This window comes from Delphinapterus leucas, chromosome 5 (assembly GCF_059928025.1).
Source record: "Delphinapterus leucas isolate spDelLeu-1000000601 "Yukka" chromosome 5, BTC_Dleu_Yukka2, whole genome shotgun sequence".
NCBI lineage: Eukaryota > Metazoa > Chordata > Mammalia > Artiodactyla > Monodontidae > Delphinapterus > Delphinapterus leucas.
The window spans coordinates 39,145,171-39,169,850 of record NC_143133.1 but is presented as its reverse complement, the minus strand read 5'-3'; the positions used below and the strand labels follow the sequence as shown (position 1 = coordinate 39,169,850).

At 37.8% G+C, this 24,680-nt stretch overlaps 1 long non-coding RNA gene across 11 annotated transcripts in view; it reads right to left on the bottom strand.

The window, feature by feature from the left end:
• Positions 1-24,680, bottom strand: part of LOC149749119 (uncharacterized) — a 145,247-nt gene that overhangs the window by 66,060 nt on the left and 54,507 nt on the right. For 9 of the 11 annotated variants that reach the window (XR_016393235.1, XR_016393238.1, XR_016393236.1 and 6 more), the window contains one exon: positions 1-24,680. This exon is cut by the window's left edge; it is cut by the window's right edge. This is a non-coding gene — a long non-coding RNA (uncharacterized LOC149749119). The other 2 variants (XR_016393241.1, XR_016393245.1) reach the window with 2 other exon arrangements.

Here is a 24,680-nt window from a genome sequence, read left to right as displayed (position 1 = left end):
TCTGAAGATCTAACTATATAATTACAGCATAGTGATTACAGTTAATGATACTGTATTATAAACTTCAGAGTATCTAAGAGAATAGACCTTAATTGATCTGACCACAGAAAAGAAATGATAATAATGTGACTTGATAGAGGTGTTAGCTGACACCATGGTGGTAATTCTATTAATATACATATATTAATATGTGTCAAATTGATATATATATATATTATATCAAATTAATATATATAATATATCAAATGATACAAAAATATATATCAATTGATATATAAATATACCTACAGTATTATGTCAATTATACCTTAGTAAAAGTAAACAAACAAATAAATACATAAGTATAACTAAATAAATTTCTCTAGAATCGTGCACCTAGGACATTTATTTTAAAAGAGTATTTTTTATATCAGAAATTCAAAATAATAAAATTTTATTTAGAATTGCATATGAGAAGTACTATATATTTTTTAGTGCAGAGAAACTCTGAAAGCCTTAATTTTCCCCTGCCCCAAGGCTGCATGTTCCATTACCAGGGCAGCAGCCTAAAAACAGCACAGAAAAAGCCACATTTTTGTAGCTAGGGGCAGAAGTAACCAGTGGTGCAAATTTGAGTCTTATTAGAGGAGACAAGCTGCAAATGATATCAGAGGAAGCAGAGCTCATGTCAATCACCAGTGCACGACTGTGGTGGTGGAGCCTGGGGCATCAGGAGCAGGTGAGAAACAGTCAGAAAAATTATGACCTTCTCAGTCTCCTTCAGTAACGATATGCTAATTTAGGGTAAAATTCTAAACCCTCCTCTGACATACAAGATTCATCCCCCTCTTTCTTCTCAGGCTCCTCCCATCACAGTATGCTTGAAATCTACAATCAACCTGTGGATTGTATTTTTTAACCTCAAGCGCTAGCACTCTCTCTACCTGGCCTGTCCATCACAATCTGCTTTACTGGGCTAACTGCCTTACCTACAGCTCTCAGCCTGATAATGACTTCTGGCCAGAAGTCTTCCTTGACACCACAGCAACCTTGAAACAGTAAACATTTATATAGGGCTTATTCTATGCGAGTTATTCTCCTAAGAACTCTACAGAAATTAACACATTGAATCCTCAAAAAGAGCCACATTGTTATTATCGTTATCAACACCATTATTATCCCCATTTCATAGGCGAGAAAAATTAGACACAGAGAAGCCAAGTAATTTTCCCAAAGTCACACAGCCTATGGATGTCAGAGACAGCATTATCAGGGTCATACCCAGCCAGCCTAGCTCCAGAGACTCGCTCTTAAACACTACTCTAGACTGTCTCTCATGAAAGGATGTTTAAGTTACAGTTTTCAAATTTTTTTACATTTTAGTGTTTTCACCTTAATACAGCATTGCCATTGGTCTTGAGTTTAGTTATAAACAATTAAATGCTACCCCCAAAAGTGGGCATGTGTGGTCCATTTGCTAGAGTCAATCTCAAATGGCCTGCCGTGCTACCTTAGGTCAGGTAAAAACGTAAAATGTGTTTGGTTGAAAAATTAATAGTAATGATAGAAATGTGTGGTGATTGCTTTATCTTCCTATTATCCAAAATAACTAACAAATCCACAAATACTGGTTGTTACCATTTGCAATGGCTAAATGGAAGTATATACATCTTCATATATACGTTGGTTAGATTTAGTCTCCTTTAAGATATATAATTCTACTCATTAATTAATTCGTTCATGAGGAGTCCAGCTCCCAGGTAAGAACCTGTGATTTTAAGGACCCTGTGGACTGGGCTAGCTGGGAGGAAACCCTGTCATTTTCAACAACGTGGATGAACCTAGAGGATATTATGCTAAGTGAAATAAGCCATACACCAAAAAATAAATACTGCACAATCTCACTTATATGTGGAATCTAAAAATGTTGAACTCATAGAAGCAGAGAGTAGAATGGTGGTTACAAGAGGAAATGTTAGTCAAAGGGTACAAAGTTCCAGATATTCAGGGTGAACTGGTTTGGAGATCTAATACACAGTACAGTGATTATAGCTAATAATGCTGTATTATATACTTGAAATTTGCCAAGAAAGTGAATTTTAATTGACCTCACCCCCAAAAAATAAAAACTCTATGAGCGATTAATTAGCTTGATTGTGGTATCATTTCACAATATATATATATATCAAAACATCACACTGTACACCTTAAATATATTCAATTTTTTTCTCAATTATACCTCAATAAAGCTGGAAAAAAATTAAGGCACTACAATTATAAGAAATTAATGCAATTATAAAGGCTTTGCCTGGCAGGCCAAGCTGCCCTCCCCACGCCAGACGTGGGGCACAACCAGTACAAGGTGAAAGTTGCAGCCAAAGATTCAAGTCCCTCTGGCTAGTCATGCTCTTTGCATATTCGCATTCCTAGCCCAGATGCCTTCATTCATAAGTCTCTTTAGCTGAAGCCTTAAGCCAAGTTTCCTTTCAAGCACTTCTGTCAAGGCCTCCTTCAGGGAGAAGGAGGGGGGAAGCTTGAGGACACTTTTCCCCACTCTGCCTCAGTACTCAGTGCTTTTCCTCTCTTAGCCCTCCCCTTTTTACCTCCCTCCAACCCCCTGGTCCATAAGCTGTAGGAGCCTTTTGTTTGGGGCTTCCCCTGCAGTGAGACACCCCCCATCTATGCTGATCCACCTGACCTGTACTGGTGTGCTGTTTTATGGCGGGCGGAAAGAGAATTGGGGGAGTCGACATCTACTCTGATTTGGATGCTTGCTGTCATCGCAGCCAGTAATTCAAAGCTTGCTTGTCACTTCCATTGTGGCTTGTTGCTTTAATCAGCCACTCTGACAACTGATAGCTAAGTTCCTAAAAATTTATTTAATAAACATCACTGAAGTCATACTAAGAAGTATTATGAATACAGAGAAATCTACACAATCAGCACACTCTCGGTTCACACAAAGTCCACAGTCTAGGACAGTATCTCTCAAACTCAACATCAGTAACATTTGGACCAAATGATTCTTTGTTGAAGGAGTAGGGAGGAGGCTTTTGCAGGAGTTTTACTTTAACAGCATCTCTGTTCACTGGGGAACAACGGGTCTAGAAGATCATGCCAAGCTTGAGTCTAAGTTATATACATATATATATATATATATATATATATATACACATATGTTAGCGCAAGTTTGTAAGCCCAATGCACAGTGAGGCCAAACACACCAAAACGTCAGAGTTTGGAGCAGAGGAAGGTTTATTTCAGGGCCATGCAAGGAGACGGTGGCTTATACCCTAAAAAGACCCGAGCTCCCCGAAGGGTTCTGGCAAAGCATTTTTAAAAGCCAGGTGAGGGAGGAGGGCCGCAGGGTATGTGACCAGCTCGTGCACAATTGGCTGATGGTGAGATAACAGGATGGTGTCACAGGGGTTAACATTATCAGTCCCTAGGCTCCAGGAGGGCTGGGGCTATGTGCTCATGGTCATCAAGTGGTTAACATCTTCCATTTTTGGGGGGGTGGGGAGGGGGCGGTCCACAGCTGTAAAACTACTCAGGAAATGTGCATCCAATACTGTTATCTAGTTCCTTCAGAGAGGAGCTACAGCAGAGCATGTGGGGGAAGCCCTGTCCCAGAAAGGCCCCATAGGGTCCTGCTCGGTTACGTATAGATAGATAGATAGATAGATAGATAGATAGATAGATAGATAGATAGATACTAACTTTATGTCATCCCTATGCAGCAAGTACCATTATTATCCACTTTTCATATGAGAAAAATGGAGCATGGATTTGTTAAATAAATCACCCAAAGTCACAGCTAGGATTTTAATCCACGCAATTTGTCTCAGTTTCAAAGCCCTCACTCTAAACTATTGTGCTGCAAGTTAGAAGAGAAGGTTCTGGGAACACAGATAAAACAAGACTAACTCTGTCAGGATATCAGGGAAGGTTTCACAGAAGAAGCACCATGTGATCTGAGATTACACCTCTACAAGGCAAGAAGGCTCTGCACACGCTCAACATCCGGAACCAACAAAAACACCCACCACGGCTCAGCTGCACACCCATTCTTGACCTGAATGCATCTTGCTCACTTATCTTTGCCTTCACTGATTAAGTTTCACTTTCCCTACTGAGATCTTTCTGAGATTTCTTTTTTTTTTTAAATTTTTATTGGAGTATAGTTGCTTTACAACGTTGTGTTAGCTTCTACTGTACAGCAAAGTAAATCAGCTATACGTATACACATATCCCCTCTCTTTTGGATTTCCTTCCCATTTAGGTCACCGCAGAGCACTGAGCTGAGTTTCCTGAGCTATACAGTAGGTTCTCATTAGTTATCTATTTTATACATAGTATCAGTAGTGTATATATGTCAATCCCCATCTCCCAATTCATCCCACCCCCTTCCCCCTTGATATCCATACGTTTGTTCTCTACATCTCTGTCTCCATTTCTGCTTTGCAAATAAGATCACCTATACTGTTTTTTTTTAAGACTCCACATATATGCGTTAATATGTGATATTTGTTTTTCTCTTTCTGACTTACTTCACTCTGTATGACAGTCTCTATGTCCATCCACATCTCTACAAATGACTCAATTTCATCCTTTACATGGCTGAGTAATATTCCATTGTATATATGTACCACATCTTTATCCATTCCTCTGTTGATGGACATTTAGGTTGCTTCCATGTCCTGGCTATTGTAAATAGTGCTGCAATGAGCACTGGGGTGCATATGTCTTTTTGAATTATGAGATTTCTTAATAGAAAACTCATGACACATCTTGCTTGAATCATTCCTTTGATAAAGACCCAGTTCACCCTTCTGGCATCTTCACCATTGTTTTGTACCTCTTGTATAACTTTGTTTGTCATCTGTCATCAAAATCCTTTGGGTCAAGCACCATGTGTGGTTTGACAGAAAGAACATTTGCAGTGAAAATGAATGTCGTGTGTCTGAATCTCAGTTCAGCCACTTGTTATCTGTGGGCCTTAAGGAGGATACCCAGGCTTCTTGATCTCCAGTTCCCTACCTATAAACAATTCAACTTACTAAATAAGACTAAATACTTAAGGTGAATTATCCATTGTACAGCACACAGTAAGTCTTTAATAAATGTCATTTCCTTTCTCCTCAACACTTTCCTTCCATATAGTACCTTGCACATTACTCAGAAAGGTGCTGCAAATGTCTCAGGAAGTGATGAAGGATTTGCTCAGACATTATCAGAATCATGTAGATGAGCTCACTGTTACAGAAAATAAACTTCTTGGCAAAATAAACTTCTTGATAAGTGAAAACAGAGGGAGAAACAAAATATGTGCAATCATCTTTTCAGGTCCTCACTGGAAACCATCACCCAGACACCCGCACTTCCAACTGCAGAGTTCTCCCACCTCTGCTAAGATGCTCAAGGCACGCCCTGAGGTGTGTAACAAGAGGGAAGAGAAAAACTGGAGGTTCAAAAATATAAGAAACTTAGTTAATTTGAAGGGGGAAACAGACATTTCCTGCACTCCTAAAAATCAGTGTGACCCATCAGCAAAAGGAGCCTTAATGGGGCTTCCCTGGTGGCGCAGTGGTTGAGAGTCCACCTGCCGATGCAGGGGACGCGGGTTCGTGCCCCGGTCCGGGAAGATCCCACATGCTGCAGAGCGGCTAGGCCCGTGAGCCATGGCCGCTAAGCCTGCGCGTCCGGAGCCTGTGCTCCGCAACGGGAGAGGCCACAACAGTGAGAGGCCCGCGTACCGCAACAACAACAACAACAACAAAAAACAAAAAAGAAACAAAAAGGAGCCTTAATGGCCAATCTAACTCTCTGTGGGCATGGATGTTACTGTTGGCACTGACTTCTTTTATTATTATTAGTTACATGTTCTAAACATTTAAGAGGGTTTTGAAGACAGATCTATGTTGAGTCTTACTAGCTTTTACCTTATGCAGATTAACTGCCCAGCCTCATCTGTTTGCTCATCTGTAAAAATTAAGAAAATGTAGCAATGCCATCAATTCTCCCCACAACACTTCTGTTCAGCCTTTGCCTTTAAAGAAGACCTATAGAGACCGTCATTGCAACTGCCTTCTGGATCTTTTTTCTGAGCTAGCAGCTCGTGAGCTCAAGGGCAGAGCAAGCCCTGAGAGCAGCAGAGTGAATGCCCCCAGGAGCCTCCTTACCCAACAACGACTGGAGAGTTGGTGGGTAACCATCATTCATACTCACCCTTTGGTTGAGATAACTCTGTATCAATGTACCCTGCATTCCAGAATTGGCAAACTGCATTCTCTAGCTGCCCACAGGATTAACTTGCTTGAAAGCATACCATTTATTTACTGTCTTCCTTTCCTTGTCTTACTCCCTCTCTCCCCTACTTGTATTTCCTGGGATCACCTTTTAAATAAACTGCTTGTCTTTTCAGGGTCAGCTTCTAGGGGAACTCCAAACACCACAGAGAATAATGGTGTGTAACACCTGCGTGATTGCATATTCAATTCTTGGCACACTCCCTAGCCCATTATATCAGTCAGAGTTCAAACAATCAGAAGCAATAGGAGAAATATACACTAGGAGATGATTTATGGCAAGGAATTGGCTTATGGGAGTGTGAGGGTTGGCTAAGCAAGTCCAAAATCTGTAGGACAGGTGACCAGGCAGGCTGGAACTCTCAGGCAGGAGCTGGAGACACCCTACAAGTAGAATTTCTTCTTCAGGGAAGCCTCAGCTCTGCTCTTAAGACCTATCAACTGATTTAGTGAGACCCATCCAGATTACTTAGGGGAAATCTCTCTTATTTAAAGTCAACTGATTATGTACTTCAATAACGTCTACAAAATACATTCATAGCAACATCTAGATTAGCATTCAATTGAATAAGTGGTGACTGATGGCTAGACAAGTTGACACATTTAAAAGACAATCTCACACCCATGGTAAGTGCTAATGACAGACTATTAGTTATTAATTTACATCTGATAATAAAGATAACAATGGTTCATTGTAAAACATTTGAAAACAGAAAAAGATATGAAGAACAAAATAATACTCATTCATAAGTCCTCTCTGAAAAGATCACCACTAGCCATACATTTCACACGCACAAATAATGCCTCTGCTTTTACTCCATTAAATTACATGCATCCTCACTTCACAGTATATAATGAGCACGTGTTAGCTCATGTAATATTTAAAGACTTTATTTTAATAGCTGCAAAGTATTTTATCATCTATAAGTATCATATTTTATTAACTGCATGCCTTTTTGTTGGACATGTGGGTTCCTTCCACTTCTTAATTTTTTCATGAATCTCCTTGTATGTAAATCTTTGCCTGTGTATTAGGCCTGCATAGTAATTATTTTAGGATGAGTTCCTAACTATTTAGTAATGAATCTGGCAGCTTCTTATAATTGGTTCTGAAAAGAAACAGGCCCTGACACTCTGAGTCATCCATCATATGTAGTGAATGAACCTCTCTCCAACACACTGAGAATGGTACTAGGAGTATCCTTGGGAGAAATTGGGAAAGTGAATGTCCAGTTGAGAAAAGTTGGCAGAAGATTTTCAAAATTAACCCAATTCTTTAAAAATCTTGTTGATGTAAGTTTCCAGCTTATACCTTTTCTTTCCAGAATTTTTTAACATACTTTTTACACACAATTTGTATTATTTTAAAATCTAGATAATAAGAGAAAGGTACAGATCAGTGGTTGCTGCATATTAGGGACAGGTGACGGTGTGACTATAAAAGTGTAACAAAGGAGTTTTCCAGGTGATAGGACTGTTTTGAATTCTGATTTTCTGGTGATTAAAAAAATCTATATATGTGTTAAAATCCAGGGAAGTGTACAAAAATAAGTCCATTTTACTGCATGACAATTTTAAAAAGGAGGAAACATGGAAAAAGTGGAATGATAAGAAGAGAATGGGGTCATGGAGGAGATTTTGCAGAAAGATCAAGGCACATGTTCTTCAGTTGGTTTAATGTCATAATTTGGAGCACTGTGCATTTCAGATCTTCAATCTGAATCCTTAGCTTTAAGGGCAATGGTGGTTTCTATCATCATTTATACCCAAATAAAAATTCTGATTGCACTTTATAAAAGATTTCTGGTAAATGAACAAAGTGTACCAATAAAGAGATTGATCTTTTCTACTTTGATTATTTTCAAGTGAAGATTTATTTATATTTCCCACGCTCATTTGCTGAACTTTTTCTGCATTTATACTTAGATGAAATCTTTTAGCTAAATGTTAAATCATACAAAGATACAGTCATCAATAATTGCATAATGAATTTCAGCATTATGTTAAAAATATGGAAACTCAGTAGAAATTTTAATGTTACTTAATGCAAAGTATGATCTCTACATTTTACAGTATTTCCTTTTATAAGTATTGTCGGCAGAGGTGGAAAGTCAAAGGGGGTCTTGGTTTGGAACCAGGAGATATAATTCCTACATTGGTCCCAACCATCCTCTTGGGGAGACCCCAGGTGAGGCTGCTACACAATGACTGAGCCAATGCTGATGGTCTCTAGTAACCTTCAGAATGCTGCATTCACATGTTATAAAGTGGTCCTCATCTGTTATCAGATGGTAGCTGCTAGCCAGTGGGTCTGTGCTCCTGTTCACGTGGACACTTACCTCTCCAACCAAAGAATCCTTAACATTTTTTCCAACCTTTGAGGCTTTTGACATCTGTAAGATTATAAAACTAATGCTTATGGCTTTTAAGATTTACAATAAGTAGATAATGGGGCTCTCTTCAAGCCACTCCATTTTAAATGCATGTCCCTGGTCTTTGCTCCCCTCTCCTCCTGCCACTAATTTCAAAAATTTTTACTTTACACCCTTCTCTGTCTATGTGGTGATTTGTTTTGGTGGGAAGAGAAGAAAGATGAGCACAAGAGCAAGATTCCAAGTTAGCTTCAAGGTAATATTTTAAGAGGTAAAAAGGCCCTTATATCACTTATCTCTGTCCCTGTCTATCTCCACCTAGGTCCAAGCTCCTACCATCTTGCAGCAATCACTTTACAGGTTTCTCTCACCCCCTCCTGCCACATGGATATGATTTCTCCAGGAGGGGTGTTCATCCCTGGTGTGAATCCTATAGGCAAAGGCAAGTGCAAGACAGAAAATTGGCTCTTGAAGACCAGTCTCTATTAGGCCTGACCTAGATTTGGGGACTCCATGGAATATTAAGTGTGTTCCAGCTGGCAGTCTTAAGGGCATCCCTGCCACAAAAGAGGCCAGCAAGACAGTAGCCTAAGACCCCAATCAGAAGCTAAGTAGGTGTTTGTTATAAACTCAGTTTTCTGACTTAATGATACTTTGTTCACTCCTCTTTGACGCTCTCTGATGCCATAATCAAGGTCCACTAGAGACTTACAAGCCCACCAATAACAACCCCTCTCTCCCTCCTGAATTTGGAAACAAGTGAAGAAAGACGCAAGAATCAGACAGATGAAGGCCCAAATAATCAGATGCATTGCTTTTCTAAAATAATATATATATATAGTATACTTTTTAACTGAAGTATAGTTGATTTAAAATGTTGTGCTAATTTCTGCTGCACAGCTTCGTAAGACAGGGTTGGAGGACATAGACTCACCTGCAGCCAGGTGAGCTTGCTAATGCTTCTCCCTGAATTAGATAGACACACACAGCCACCAGCACAGATGGGCCAATCCAGGCCTCACTTGTAGGGCATGACAGGGGGCAAACCAGAATGCATGTGGAGAGTGTGTTGGGCAAGGATGCTCAGCTCCTTCTACCAAACCCACCAGTCAGAGGGGCAGCCCATCCTCCCATGGAGAGGAAGGAATGAAGGAAGGAAAAGTAGCCAGGCATGCTATTTGAGCTGAAGTTCCCCATGGCTACCACTATGTGAAGGAAATTAATGTGTATCTTCCTCTTGCTGAACCAACCAGCTGAGTCTAGGTTTTTTATGCAAGACACGAACACAAGATGACACTTGAACTAAAAGGAGATTACCTCCGTATGGGCAGCTTGGTGGTGCCAAGGGAGATGGCATGGAGAATGTAAGAATATTGAGAATTAAATTGTCATTCTTGGAGATTCAGGGTTTTACATCGTGGCATCATGGTGATTGTGTTAGTGTCTTCGCAGAAGAAAACTAGAAATCAACACTCTATCCACCACATCCCCAAGGAAGAGGCTTTTGGTCACTGCTGTTTATTTTAATTTAATTTTTTATTTTATATTGGAGTATAGTTGATTTACAATGTTGTGTTTCAGGTGTATAGCAAAATGATTCAGTTATGCGTATACATATATCCATTATTTTTCAGATTCTTTTCGCATATAGGTTATTACAGAATATTGAGAAGAGTTCCCTGTGCAATACAGTCAGTCCTTGTTGACTGGTCACTGATGTTTGATAAGCCCCTTGGAGTGTGGGTTAGCATGGCAAGAACCCAGGACCCCCATACGATGCTTGCCACCAGCGGGTTCTATGTTAATAAGGATGGTGGTGTCTCCCTTAGAGCAGTTCCAGGCACACTTTTCCACTGAAGCATAGATAGGAACCAGCTGGTGGGTGAGAAATGAAGGTGTCAGAAGCTTGAGAATTTAGCCTTAAAAAGTCTGCAACGAGGATGACATTCCTTTGAAGCCCCTTATTTGTTCTGTCTTAAAAATTCATGAGATTTTAAGTCTCCCCTACAATACTTCCATTTTTACCTTGATATAAAAATGAGGTTTAAATTTCCCACCATTAAGTAAAATTTATGCTTTCTGGGAAGATGTGGTATGCTTTGCCCTTGAACCTGCATTTCCCAGGCAGGTTTCTGAGTAACCACCACCTGAATTTCCCAGGCAGGTTTCTGAGTAACCACCACCCCCTAATTCCATTGTACCCAAGCCCAGGTTTAACAAGCACTGTTTATATGCAATATTCTTTCATCTACCCATCCAAAAAATATTAACTAAGCATCATAATTATTTGAAAGACCTTCTAAGCCATTAAACATTGTCCAAGTCTCAAGGACTTATGACTTCTAGTAGAGGAGTTTACTCAATTTTCATTTATAATTTCATTTATAACAGGACATTGAATGTCAAGTGCCTTTTCCAGTGAAAAGTAGTTAGTAGTCATTTAAAAAATATTTGATATCATTACAGTTGTTTTTATTATTATCCTAAGAGTATATTGGAAAGAAAGGCAAAAAATATTGGCTTTTTGCTAGGAAAGGAAGAGGAAATTTAAAAGCTTTGCTCAAAAATCAAACCAAACACAAAACAAAACAAAAAATACGTTTTCTAGTTCTCTATTGTTCTGACCTTCATTAGGTTGAAGACATCGTTTTAGTTAAAAACTAAAAAAGGCAAAAAAGTCATTGTCCTGTCTAAAAATATAAAATAAAATATACAAAGCTACAGGTAGCTTGGTATATGGTGATTCACGGACTTACTCAGTTACTTTTTCATATATTAAATATCTTTTGTAGATTTTTTGATGATGGCCATTCTGACCAGTGTGAGGTGATACCTCACTGTAGTTTTGATTTACATTTCTCTAATAATTAGTGATGTTGAGCATCTTTTCATTTGTTTGTTGGCCATCCGTATGTCTTCTTTGGAGAAATGTCTATTTAGATCTTCTCCCCTTTTTTTTCATTGGGTTGTTTGTTTTTTTGATATTGAACTGCATGAGTTGTTTGTATATTTTGGAGATTAATCCCTTATCAGTTGCTTCTTTTGCAAATATTTTCTCCCATTCTGAGGGCTGTCTTTTCATCTTGTTTATGACTTCCTTTGCTATGCAAAAGCTTTTAAGTTTCATTAGGTCCCATTTGTTTATTTTTGTTTTTATTTTCATTACTCTAGGGTCCAAAAAGATCTTGCTGCAATCTACAAACAATAAATGCTGGAGAGGGTGTGGAGAAAAGGGAACCCTCTTTCACTCTTGGTGGGAATGTAAATTGATACAGCCCCTATGGAAAACAGTATGGAGGTTCCTTATAAAATTAAAAATAGAACTACCATATGGCCCAGCAATCCCACTCCAGGGCATATACCTGGAGAAAACCATAATTCAAAAAGATACATGCACCCCAATGTTCATTGCAGCACTAATTACTATAGCCAGGACATGGAAGAACCTAAATTTCCATCAACAGAAGAATGGATAAAGCAGATGTGGTACATGTATACAGTGGAATATTACTCAGCCATAAAAAGGAAATTGTGCCATTTGCAGAGATGTGGATAGACCTAGAGACTGTCATACAGAGTGAAGTAAGTCAGAAAGAGAAAAACAAACATATAATATCACTTATACATGGAATATAGAAAAATGATACAAATGAACTTATTTGTAAAGCAGAAATAGAAACACAGATGTAGAGAACAAATGTAGGGATACCAAGCGGGGGAGCGGAGAGTTGGATGAATTGGGAAATTGGGATAGACATATATATACTACAATGTATAAAATAGATAACTGATGCGAACCTACTGTATAGCACAGGGAACTCTATTCAGTGCTCTGTGGTGACCTAAATGGGAAGGAAATCCAAAGAAGAGGGTATATATGTATATGTATAGCTGATTCACTTTGCTGTACAGTAGAAACTAACACAACATTGTAAAGCAACTATTCTCAATAAAAATTAATTAGGAACTTCCCTGGTGGTCCAGTGGGTAAGACTCTGTGCTCCCAATGCAGGGGGCCTGTGTTCAGTCCCTGGTCTGGGAACTAGATTCTGCTTGCATGCCGCAGCTAAGAGTCCGCATGCCACAACTAAAAGATCCTGCATGCCACAACGAAGATCCCACAAGCCACAACTAAGACCTGGCACAGCCTAAATAAATAAATAAACAAACAAATAAAAAAAAAATCTTAATAAATAAATAAATATTAATAAATAAATAAATATCCTTACCCCAGCAAGACTGTAAGTCCCTTAAAGCAGCAATTGTTCTAGACCAGCACCATCCAATAGAAATATAATGCAAATTATATTTAAATTTAATTAAATTTAACTAGTAGACACATGAAAAAAAGTGAAAAGAAACAGGTGAATTTTAAAAAATCTAATAGACTCAAAATATCACCATTTCAATGTATAATCAATTTAAAGTTATAAATAAAATATTTTATATTTGTACCATTTTCAAAATCCAATGGTTTTGTATACAGCACATCTCAGTCTGACCTAGCTACATTTCAGGGGCTCAATAGCCACTGTGGCTAGCGGCTACCACCTTAGGACAGTGCAGGTATAGACTCTAGAGCTTTAGTTGAAACTCCAAGAATACCTTCCATGAAGAACTCATCAACATACGTGTCTGAGTGAGTTTATTTTCATCATGGGCATTGATAATAACAAACTTGCTCAATGGAATTCTTTCTAAATGTATTGATCACTTCTTAAAACAGCATAAATTAAGCATAATATAAATCTTGGAGGAAAGCAGTGGTTATGAACGTTAAAAGGAGTAGGTCTCTTCAGACCTACCTAAATAGGTCTAAAGACGTAAATAGGCCTATTGAGACCTAAATAGATAGTTTGTATTTGCCCTGAACGGCTCTGTATTGCTAGGATTTTTGGTTCATATCTTTGGTGCTTCGACTTCTTATTTTCAGTCTTCTCCATCAGTATCAGGCTCTTGTGTGTCTTTAACCTACTGTCATAATGCCACACTGCTCACTCTTAACACAGATCTTCCCATCTCCCACACTCATAAACTTACACCCTAGAGGAAATGTTACTGTATATGTGAAATGTGCACATCAAAGTAATATATTCTTGGGGTGAGAGACTGGAATATTCTCCCATGAATAAAAATGCTTTTATTAACCTCTTGTCCTCTCAACTAACCACAAGATACTGGCAGCTAGAAGACACATAAGGTTTTTTCAAGTGAAGAATTACTATATTAATGTATTCTATTGTTTGATTATTTGGGTGCAACATATTTAAAAATACAAAGATTGTGGTCTGAAAATCCATGCAAAATACCTATGCTACAAAAAAGTCATTTGACTGATAGAGATTTAATTATTTCTCAAAGTATTACTCAAGTGATACTCAAGATACTCAAAGTATCTCAAAGTTACTTTTGAATAAAAAAGAAGACCTGGGGATATTTAGAAAATATGTTTTACAAATAAAATACCCATGGAGGTATTTAGTCCTCCTCTAATGATATGTTGATAGTTTCAACATATCATTTGTGCAATCACATTACTAACACTGTCATGGCCAAGAAAATTCCAAGGAATACAGTACTTATGAATTGTACATCACTCTTGTGCCCTAACCTTGAGTGACTTTCTTTATTCTCATTTACCAATTAAAAATTCCATTTCTCAGACTGAGATGCTGTGGCCTGGATGTATGTTTGTGTCCCCTTGGTTACTTGATCTGTAAAATGGAATAACAATGTCTTCTTTACACAGAAGCTGGGAAGCTTACATAACCTAATGGCCTGAGAGCATTAGAAACTGCAAACATTATATCACAGGTCAGCAAACTACAACCCACAGGGCAAATCTGAGCAGCCACCTGTTTTCATAAAGAAAAGGTATTGGAACACAGCCAAACCCATTCATTTACATTTTACCTATGGCTGCTTTAGTACCACCAGGACAGAATTAAGTAGCTGTAACAGAGATGTGGTGTCTAAAATATTTTCCATCTGGCCCTTTGTAGAAAAAGATTGCCAGTCCCTCCTTTATATAAAGGTGAGGTATTACTGTAATTATGAATATTGTTCTCATGACCACTTGTGGAGAGACACCATGATATAGTGGCCCAAGTATAGGTTTTGAAGCCAATAGTCTTAGGTCACAGTGCCCTCTCTACCACTTTGGGAGATAGATGACTTCAGATATGCCTTTTGACCTTACTGAACCTGTTTCTAAATGAGGATAAGAGCGCTCATCAACTGATTTAACATGTGGATGAAGTAAGGCTACATTTTTAAGGTGTCTGATACCTAATAGCAACTTCTAAGCAATTGTTTTAATATCTCTCCCCTTTGGATTCAAGGGCCACTGTTAGCATTTCTTTTTTTATTTCCCATCTTGCTTCACTCCTACAAGTGCTTCATACTGATCACAATATAGATCGTTAGCTTGTGTCTGTTGATTTGGCAATTGATTCTCCTAATAGTAAGTGACTAAGCCACATATGTTTGGCTAGCACTGGATTAATGGTAAACTGGCATCTTTGCAGCAGAACTTGTCAGAGCCTTTAGCACCCTAAGGCACACTGTGAATATCTAATAATGGGACAGAGAATACTCTGTCTCTAACCTAGTTAACTTTGGAATAGTTTTCAATGAAGACCTGGCAGCATCTCAAGGATCTAGTATTCCTGTTCCACAGAACAAGTGCTGGAAATGCTAGTCGAGTGCAGACGCTTTCATTTACTGAATCCTTGAGAGGGCAAGTGTTATCCACATGCTCATGAGTAAAAGACATAAAACTAGAACCTAGATCTCTCCACTTCCAGTTTGGCTTTATAATTAATCTACTGTTGATGCATTCAGGCAGTAATGTAGTTAAAACCCAGCTCTAGAGTTGGAATTACTGAGTTTAAATCCCAGGTCCACAATTTACTACTTTCATAAATTTGAGCAAAACAAGTGATGTCTCTGTGTTTCTACACCTGTAAAGTCAGAATGCTGCACCGCCTACCCTGGGCTTGGTGTTAGAAGCAAATATATCGGTGTGTGCATGTAATCCAGGGCCTAGAATATAGTATGTGCTTGATTGATATTACCTGCATTTATCCTCTGACTTAAATTATTAAAAACCATTTATTTATTATCTAGTATGTATAGGTATGAGTCATACAAAACTAATACATTATAGGTTTAACATTCCTCAAAGTGTGTTTAAAGGCATCTTGTCTACCTGAGTGGCTGTATATCGTCTATTCCATTCCTTACTTATGTTTTGGTCTTAGTGAATTCTTTACACAGATTCAACTGCTGATGGTCTGAAACACTGTCTGCTGTCTCTCAGCCTCGAGGTTAGTCATATGCTTTTCTTTCCATGATGTGTCCTTCCCCTGTCACCTGCCTGACAAGCACCTATTCACCCTTCGATGGTCACTTCAAGTATCACCTCCTCTGTGAAGCCCTCCCTGGCTGCCCCTGATTCACAGGCTCTTTTGCCCATTGTCCTGAGCTTCCCTTGAAGCTCACAAAAGTAATAGCTTTTTTTTTCTTTTTCCTCCCACAGCCCATGTACTGCAAGACACAAATGTAGAGGAGGTATTATCTTTGCTTTTCATGCTGCTTTGAGATACCATTCCTCTTCCCTGTCAAAACTCCATCAGAGTTCCACTAAAATACATGTCATCAGATTACATCACCCCTACCTCTCCTTATGAAAATGATCAACCACAATCCTGTCATTTTTCTTCACTCATTAAAGAATTTGACACTTGGTCACCATCTTTCTCTCCATCATTCCTCCTGATTATCATTTTTGTTGATTTCAGTAGAGCTGAAGATGGATCCAATGACCTGAGCCTTGGAATTACGTGTCTAGCCTCACTTTTACCTCTTCCTCACCTTCTACTCTGTTTTATTTATTTTGCGGTACGCTGGCCTCTCACTGCTGTGGCCTCTCCCATTGCGGAGCACAGGCTCCGGACGCACAGGCTCAGCGGCCATGGCTCACGGCCCTAGCCGCTCCGTGGCATGTGGGATCTTCCCGGACCGGGGCACGAACCCACGTCCCCTGCATCGGCTGTCGGACTCTCAACCACTGCGCCACCAGGGAAGCCCTCTACTCTGTTTTGAATCCACTTCAGTGAGGATTTTGTTCCCACCACTACAATGATACTGTAGTTTTCAGAGGGACCAGCAACCCCCAAGCTAGCAGAGCCATTGGTTCATTCAAATTCAATCCTCATCTTAGAATCTCAAGACACGGTTGACCACTCATCTTTCTTGAAACACATTCTTACTTGGCACTTGGGAAACCACAGTCTTGATTTTGTCCTGTCTTCTGAGAAAGCAGTCTGTTCTCTTCAGACCCCTTTGCTGTCTGCTCCTCCTCTACCACCTGTAAATACTGATGTTTTCTGATCTCAGCCCTTGCCCCTCAGCCCTTGTCTAACCACACACACTCTTCCTAAGTAAGCAGTCCCATAATTTTAAATACCATATACGTGCCCATAACTCCCATATTTATATCTTCAGTTTTGACTGCTCCCCAAATTCCAGACTGGTATAACCAGCTACCTACCTAATAACTCATTGATCAGGTCAAAAACCTTGATTACCTTTTCTTAACTCCCATTTTCAATCAATTAGCAGGTCTCTCCAGTTACTTCCAACCTACGTTGTGAACTTGACCACTTCTCAACAACTCCACCACTACCTCATCAGCTAAAGCTCTCATTGGACACTGCAATGTCCTCCATTCTTGCTCCCCTCCTCTTTATATTTTCTTTTTCTTATTATTTTTATTTATTTTTTACTTTTTAAAATTAAAGTATGGTGATTTACAATGTTGTATAAAAGAAGTTAAATGTCCATCAACAGATGAATGGTCAAACAAGGTGTGGCACGTATACACAATGGAATATTACTTGGCCATAAAAAAGAATGAAATAATGCCATTTGAAGCAAAATGGATGGACCTAGAGGTTATCATACTAAGTGAAGTAATAAGCCAGACGGAAAAAGACAAATTATCATATGACATCACTTATATGTGGAATCTAAAACTATGATACAAATGAACTTATTTACAAAACAGAAACAGACCCACAGACATAGAAAGCAAACTTATGGTTACCAAAGGGGAAAGGGTCAGGGAGGATAAATTAGGAGTTTGAGATTAGCAGATATACACTATTATATATAAAAAAGATTAACAACGACCACCTACTGACTCACACAGGGGACTATATTCAATATCTTGTAATAACCTATAATGGAAAAGAATCTGAAAAAGAATATATATCTGAATCACTTTGTGTACATCTGAAACTAACACAACATTGTAAATCAACTATATATTTTCATTTTAATACACAAATTAGATCATGCCACTCCCTTACTCAAAGCTCAGATAAACAACACTCAATCACACTATAAATAAAATTTAAGCTCTGTTAATATGCACAAAGTCTTATAGGGTTAGGACCCTGCCAGTATCTCCAACTTCATTTCACACCACATACCCCACTCAGCCTATTATGCTTACTGGACTTATTGCTGTTCCCATAATTCACAAATATATTCCTGCCTCAGGGCCTTATCACTGTCTGTTCTCTCTGTCTCCCCTTACTATTTACAAGTCCCTGATTCTCAAAAATTTCCTCCTCGAGGAAGCCATCCTTCCATAAGACAAGTAAACTGGTTCCCACTTCCCATTAGTCTCTATCCCTTTTCTCTCCTTTATTTTCCTTCATGGCATTTATCTCCAAGTTCAATTACATTACTTATCCATTTGATTATTTATTTCCTATTCACTGTACTACCATAAATAAGTTCTATTTAATACGGAGACTGTATCATTTGAACTATGTTAACGTTAACAAGTAGATTAGCTCATAGTGGGCGCTCAATAAATACTTGTTGAATAAAAAATAATAATAACTAACTGTGTGCCAATAATATCTACAATGCAGATTGATAGCACTTATAGCATCTTATTGGACATGACCATTCTAATGTTTTTGGTTTCTCATTTTGCTGTGAGGATGAGGGTTATGAGTTATTTATCCACAGTGCCTTCAACAGTTTATGGCATGAATTAGATAATCAGTAAATATTTAATAGATCAAATTACATTTACTGATTGTTATGTTTTGTATCATTTGAGTCTCAGCAATGAGAGGTTCAGGGAAGTTTTTATTTCCACTTTGCAAGAGAACACAAATACCAAGAAAAGAGTAATGTTTAACTCGTAAACATATATAAAGGAGAGGGAAAGGGAGAGAATAGGAAATGCCAGAAGAAGCTGGAGGTATAGGTTGCAGCCAGATGGGGAAGCACTTGGAAAAACATGCTTGGAAATTTGGACTTTATCCTGTAATATATTGCAAAACAGTTGCACAAATCAGCAATATAACAATCACATTTGGTTTCTTATACTATGTAACAGTTCTGAGTCTAAACCCTCCATTTATGACATCTAAACAATCCACTCAACTGAAGAATTGGCAAATTTCTCATCAGTTCTGGGCTGTGTGGCTGGCCAAGTACTTCCCTAATTTAATTCACAGGCAACTCCTAAGGGTTTCCATCTGCACAAGGTCTAAGAAATTAAATCATCCCAGAATATCCTCTTTGTATAAACATCTAACTTGTTATTTACTTATTTTTCCATTTATCCAACCCCACATCCATTTATCTGATTATTCATATTTATTGAGTACCTATCATATACCAGGAATTGTGCTAGAAGTCGTGTGAAGTTTAAAAAAAAGTTTATATATAGAAATATATTTTAATAAATAGGTGAATATTTCAGAGAGTTAGAAATCTTTATTCATTAGTCATAGCTGTTGCTCACATGGCATTTTACAATTTATAAAGATTTTTAAATATAACTGACTCATTCATTATATGAAATTTATGGAATGCTTATTACGAGCTAAGCACTAGGTATATAAAGATACATAAACACCTCGTGCCTTCTAGGAGCAGGCTCATCTGTGTCAGTGTGTATGTGGGACTGTGTGGGGGCATAGGACAAGGAAAGGGCAGATGTTAGGGTGCAGCATTCACAACAGCCTCAGGTGGGAGTAATCTTCACCATCACCCACGTTTTACAGAGGAGGAAACTGCGAGTCTGGTTTAGCAGGAAGCCAAAGATGACTCTTTACAGATGGCAACACCAGAATATGAATATGATTGATCAACTCCCAAATCTTAGTCCTCTTCTTCTCCCTTTCCCTTTCCTTTCCAAATAATTCAATCCTAAAGCTATGAGGTGGAGCAGAGGAGCACTGGCCTCTAGACCCAGTTGGGGAGAGCCAGGATGGTCCAGAACAGAGCTTTGGAGCCCTGGCTTATCTCTGTTCCATGTTGTCTGAAGCCTCAGCAAAGAACAATGAAGGCTGGAGATGATTCAGTAGCTGAAGGCCAGACTCAGCTGAAGAGTTACTCACCTATAAAGGACATTGTTGAGACATTGGAAGTGAATGCTTGTTGTCAGCTGGCGTGTCACCTGTGAATTTCAGACAGAATACCGACACATGGCCACTTGGTATGGTCTCTCTGATTCCCCAGGGCATGGAGACAGAGTTCCAAGAGTGAGCAGTTCAAAACGGGCCGGCAAACGGGCCGGCAAACGGGCCAGCAGGAAGCTACACTGCTTTTTGTGACCTGACTTTGGAAGATACATTGTATCAGTCCCTTCATAGTCATAGGCCCACTCATATCAAGAAAAGAGAACACATATCCCACCTGGCAGGAGGAGAACAGTCAACAGCACACTGTAAGAACAGCCAGGCAGAGAAAGACAAATGTGATACCACGTAAATGTAGAATCTAAAAAAAAATGATACAAGTGAACTTATTTACAAAAAAAATAGACCCACAGAGATAGAAAACAAACATATAGTTACCAAAAGGGAAATGTGTGGAGGAGGGATAGATTAGGAGCTTGGGAGTAACAGATACAAAACTACTATATATAAAATAGATAAACAAGGACTTACCATATAGCACAGGGGAAAAAAATTTAAAAAGGACAGCATGTGAGGTGGAAGATCTCTGTGGAGCCATCTTGTAGAACGCAGGCTGTCACAGATGCAGTGAGAAGGACACAACATCAATTCTGAGATACTCCTGTTAAAAATGTGTGATGTGAAACTAAATATGAGGCATATTAGACAAAGCCAAATTGAGGCAGATTGTAAAAATAACTGGCCTGCAGTCTTCAAAAGCGTCAAGAGCATGAACTTTCAGGAAAAAATGAATTATTCCGGGGGTAACATGTGATTCTGAATTATACCCTTTCACCATAAAGGAACATTATTGGGACATTTGGAAAACTTCAATAGAATTTGAAGGTTAGATGGTAATAATGTGTCAAGGTTACTTTCCCAAATTTGATGATGTTACTATGGTTATGTAGAAGAATATTCTTGTTGAGAGAAAATAAATACTACAGTATTGAAGGGGAATAGTGCCTCAGGTTAATAGTATTTCCTCAAAGTTCTTTCTTCCACATTTATAATTCTTCTGCAAGTTCAAGACTTTTTTTTATTAAAAAATTCATTCTCCTTTTTCTGATTAACTGAAACAACAGCTGGATGCCCAAGGCCATTTCCACCAAAACCATCAAGAAATAGATTCTATTTTTCCTCAAACCAACTGGAAATACATACCAAACCTCCACTTCCCTTTGAATATGCAAAGACCAAGGAGGAGGGAAAAATTAAATTAAAACCTTAATGTGCATGTTTTCTATCATATTTTTTGTTTTTTTCTGTAGAGGTTTTTTGCTGGTGTCTCTTTTTACTTGGAAAAGAACTAGTGGCTGTCTTGTGCTCCTATAAGAAAGAACAAAACCTGATTCCTAAATAATTCATGCTTTGTATTGACTAAGATCACAGCATGTAGTTTAGAATAATCAATCCATAATGTGCCATAATAAGGTTTTGCTGAAGGATACATGTAGAGTCAGGAATTTTCAGCAATCTCTCTATTTGTGTGATTCTCTGTTTAGAAGTTCTGCTATTCAAGTCAAGATTATGTTTAGATTTTTCCAACTCAAGAACATTACCTTATTACTATGGATAAATCTGGTCCTTAATTGTTCATTAAATTATTCTTATAATTCCACAAAATCTACTAATCTTTAAAAAAGAAAAAATATCATAAAGAACCAAAGACAGTTTGAAAAAAATAAACAATGATTTTTAAATTTTCCATTCTAACACAATTCCATTCAATTCCAGTCTGCATTAAACATTTTAGAAGTTGTAGAGTATCACAGCATTTCTTACTTTTATTTTTTCACCTTATGTTGTATCACAAACTATTATCCATATTGTATATAGTTGCCATAACTGTCATTTTTAGTAATAACTCATCTCCCCACTGCAGACTGGTTTGCCCAGACTTCTCTCCCAACACAAACCTTACACCTAATTCAAACCTTTCCTTCCCAAATCACCTCCAACTTCCCTAAAGCTGTCTCTCCCTCCTCTAAACATTTGCAACATTTAATGTATCTCTTCCAGTCGACACTTGTCAGATATTACTGGTGTTGGGAGATCTTTTTCTCTCCATCTAGAGCTCTGCTGTCCAATCTAGTTCCTCCTAACTTCATAGGGCTATATACATTTCAAATTAAATTTAAATTAAAGTAAAAAGCCTGTTCCTCATGTGTAGTCACCAGATTTCCACTGCTCAATAGCATGTGTGACTAGTGCCTACTATTTTAGACAGTGTAGATTAAGAACAGTTCCATCATCACAGAAATTTCTCACAGACAGAGCTGCTCTAGATTGTGAGCACCTCAAAGGCACATCTTTTAAAATGTCAGTCCTGCAATTCCAGATGCAGGTAAAGGTGTATGGAAAGGACATTCTCATTCAAAAGGGAAATGGGTACAAACACTTTTGAGAATAATCTGGTAATATTTAGTAAATTAAAAAATATACAAACTTCACAATTTCCACTTTTCCACTTTTTCTTATACTCTAGAAAAAACTCATACTCATAGGCATAAAATGCCATGCACCAAAAGTTCACTGCCGCTTTGCTTATAAAAACAGTAAGTTAAGAATAAAATCTAAATATCCATCAATGAGGATATGAATGAATAAAATAAAGAATATTCATGTGAGAGAAAACTATACAAAACTTAAATAAAAGAATCATTCTTTGTATCAGCCTAGAAGATATAAAAACATATATATATATATATATAATAATGGGAAAAAAATGTATGCAATGATATGCCACATTATAAACATTAAAACTTAGGCAAACGACACTATATATTATGTACATGCACACACAATGTTGTGACAATATAAAGACAAGGACAAGAACATGCAATAACCTCATAATCTGCTGCTGCTGGTCAAGGTGACGGTGAGAGGAATGAAACTGGGAAAAAGAATTAAGGGATGTAAATGGTATTTGTTAAAGTAATTATCAGTATTATTTATATTAAACATTTTTAAATATAAAGTGACTATGGAGTCATGGGTATGAAATGTACAATGTGGTGAATATAATCAATAATTATATAATATTTTTGTATGGTGACAGATGGTAACTAGACTTATTGCAGTGATTATTTTGAAGTGTATAGAAATATTGAGTCACTATGTCATGTAAGAGGAACTAATATAGTGTTGTATGTCAATTCTACTTCAAAAACAAACAAACAAAAAACTCATAGAAAAGGAGATCAGATTTGTGATTACCAGAGGCAGGGGGAGGGGGAAGGAGAGGGGGATTTGGATGAAGGCGGTCAAAATTCCAGTTATAAGATAAATAAGTACTAGGTATTTATTTATGTAATGTATGACATGATAAATATAATTAACACTGCTGTATGTTATATATGAAAGAGACTAAATCCTAAGAGTACTCATCCCATGGAAAAAAATATCTCATTTTCCTATTTCTTTAATTTTGTCTCTGTATGAGATGACGGATGTTCACTAAACTTATTTTGGTCATCGTTTCGTGATGTATGTAAGTCAAATCATTATGTGGTACACTTTAAATTTATACACGCACTGTACATCAACTATAACTCAATAAAGCTGGAAGAAAAAAATAAAGCAACTATGAAAAAATGTTATTATTTGTTAATTATGGATGGTGAGCAGTTAGATATTCTTTCATAATAAAAATATTCAACAAACTAGAAATAGAAGGAAATTTACTCAACTTGCTAAATGCTATCTAAGAAAAACCCACAGCTAATATCGTATTTAATGGTGAGAGACTGCATATTTTCTGCTTAATATCAGAAACAAGACAAAAATATGTCTGCTTTCATCACTTCTATCCCACATCATAATAGAGGTTATAGCCAGGGTAATTAGTCAAAAATATGAAAAATATGACACCCAAATTGGACAGGAAAAAGTAAAACTATCTCTGTTTACAGATGACATAATCTTGCATATGGGAAATCCTACAAAATTTCTTTTTTTTCTTTTAATAGATCTTTATTGGAGTATAATTGCTTCACAACACTGTTAGTTTCTGTTGTACAACAAAGTGAATCAGCCATATGCATACATATATCCTCGTATCCCCTCCCTCTTGAGCCTCCCACCCACCCTCCCTATCCCACTTCTCTAGGTCATCACAAAACACAGAGCTGATCTCCCTGTGCTATGCAGCAGCTTCCCACTAGCTATCTATTTTACATTCCGTAGTGTATATATGTCGATGCTACTCTCACTTTGCCCCCAGCTTCCCCCTCCCCTGCCGTATCCTCAAGTCCATTCTCTATGTCTACATCTTTATTTCTGCCCTGCCTCTAGGTTCATCAGTACCATTTTTAAAAAAATTTTTAGATTCCATATATATGTGTTAGCAAAATTAGTAAATGAGATTACAAAAGCTGCAGGATACAAGGTCAGTATACATACATTAATTATATTTCTACACATCAACAACAATTATTGCAAAAATAAAATTAAGAAAACAATTCACAATAACATAAAAAAAATAAAACACTTAGGTACAGATTTAACATTAGGTGCAAGACTTGGGT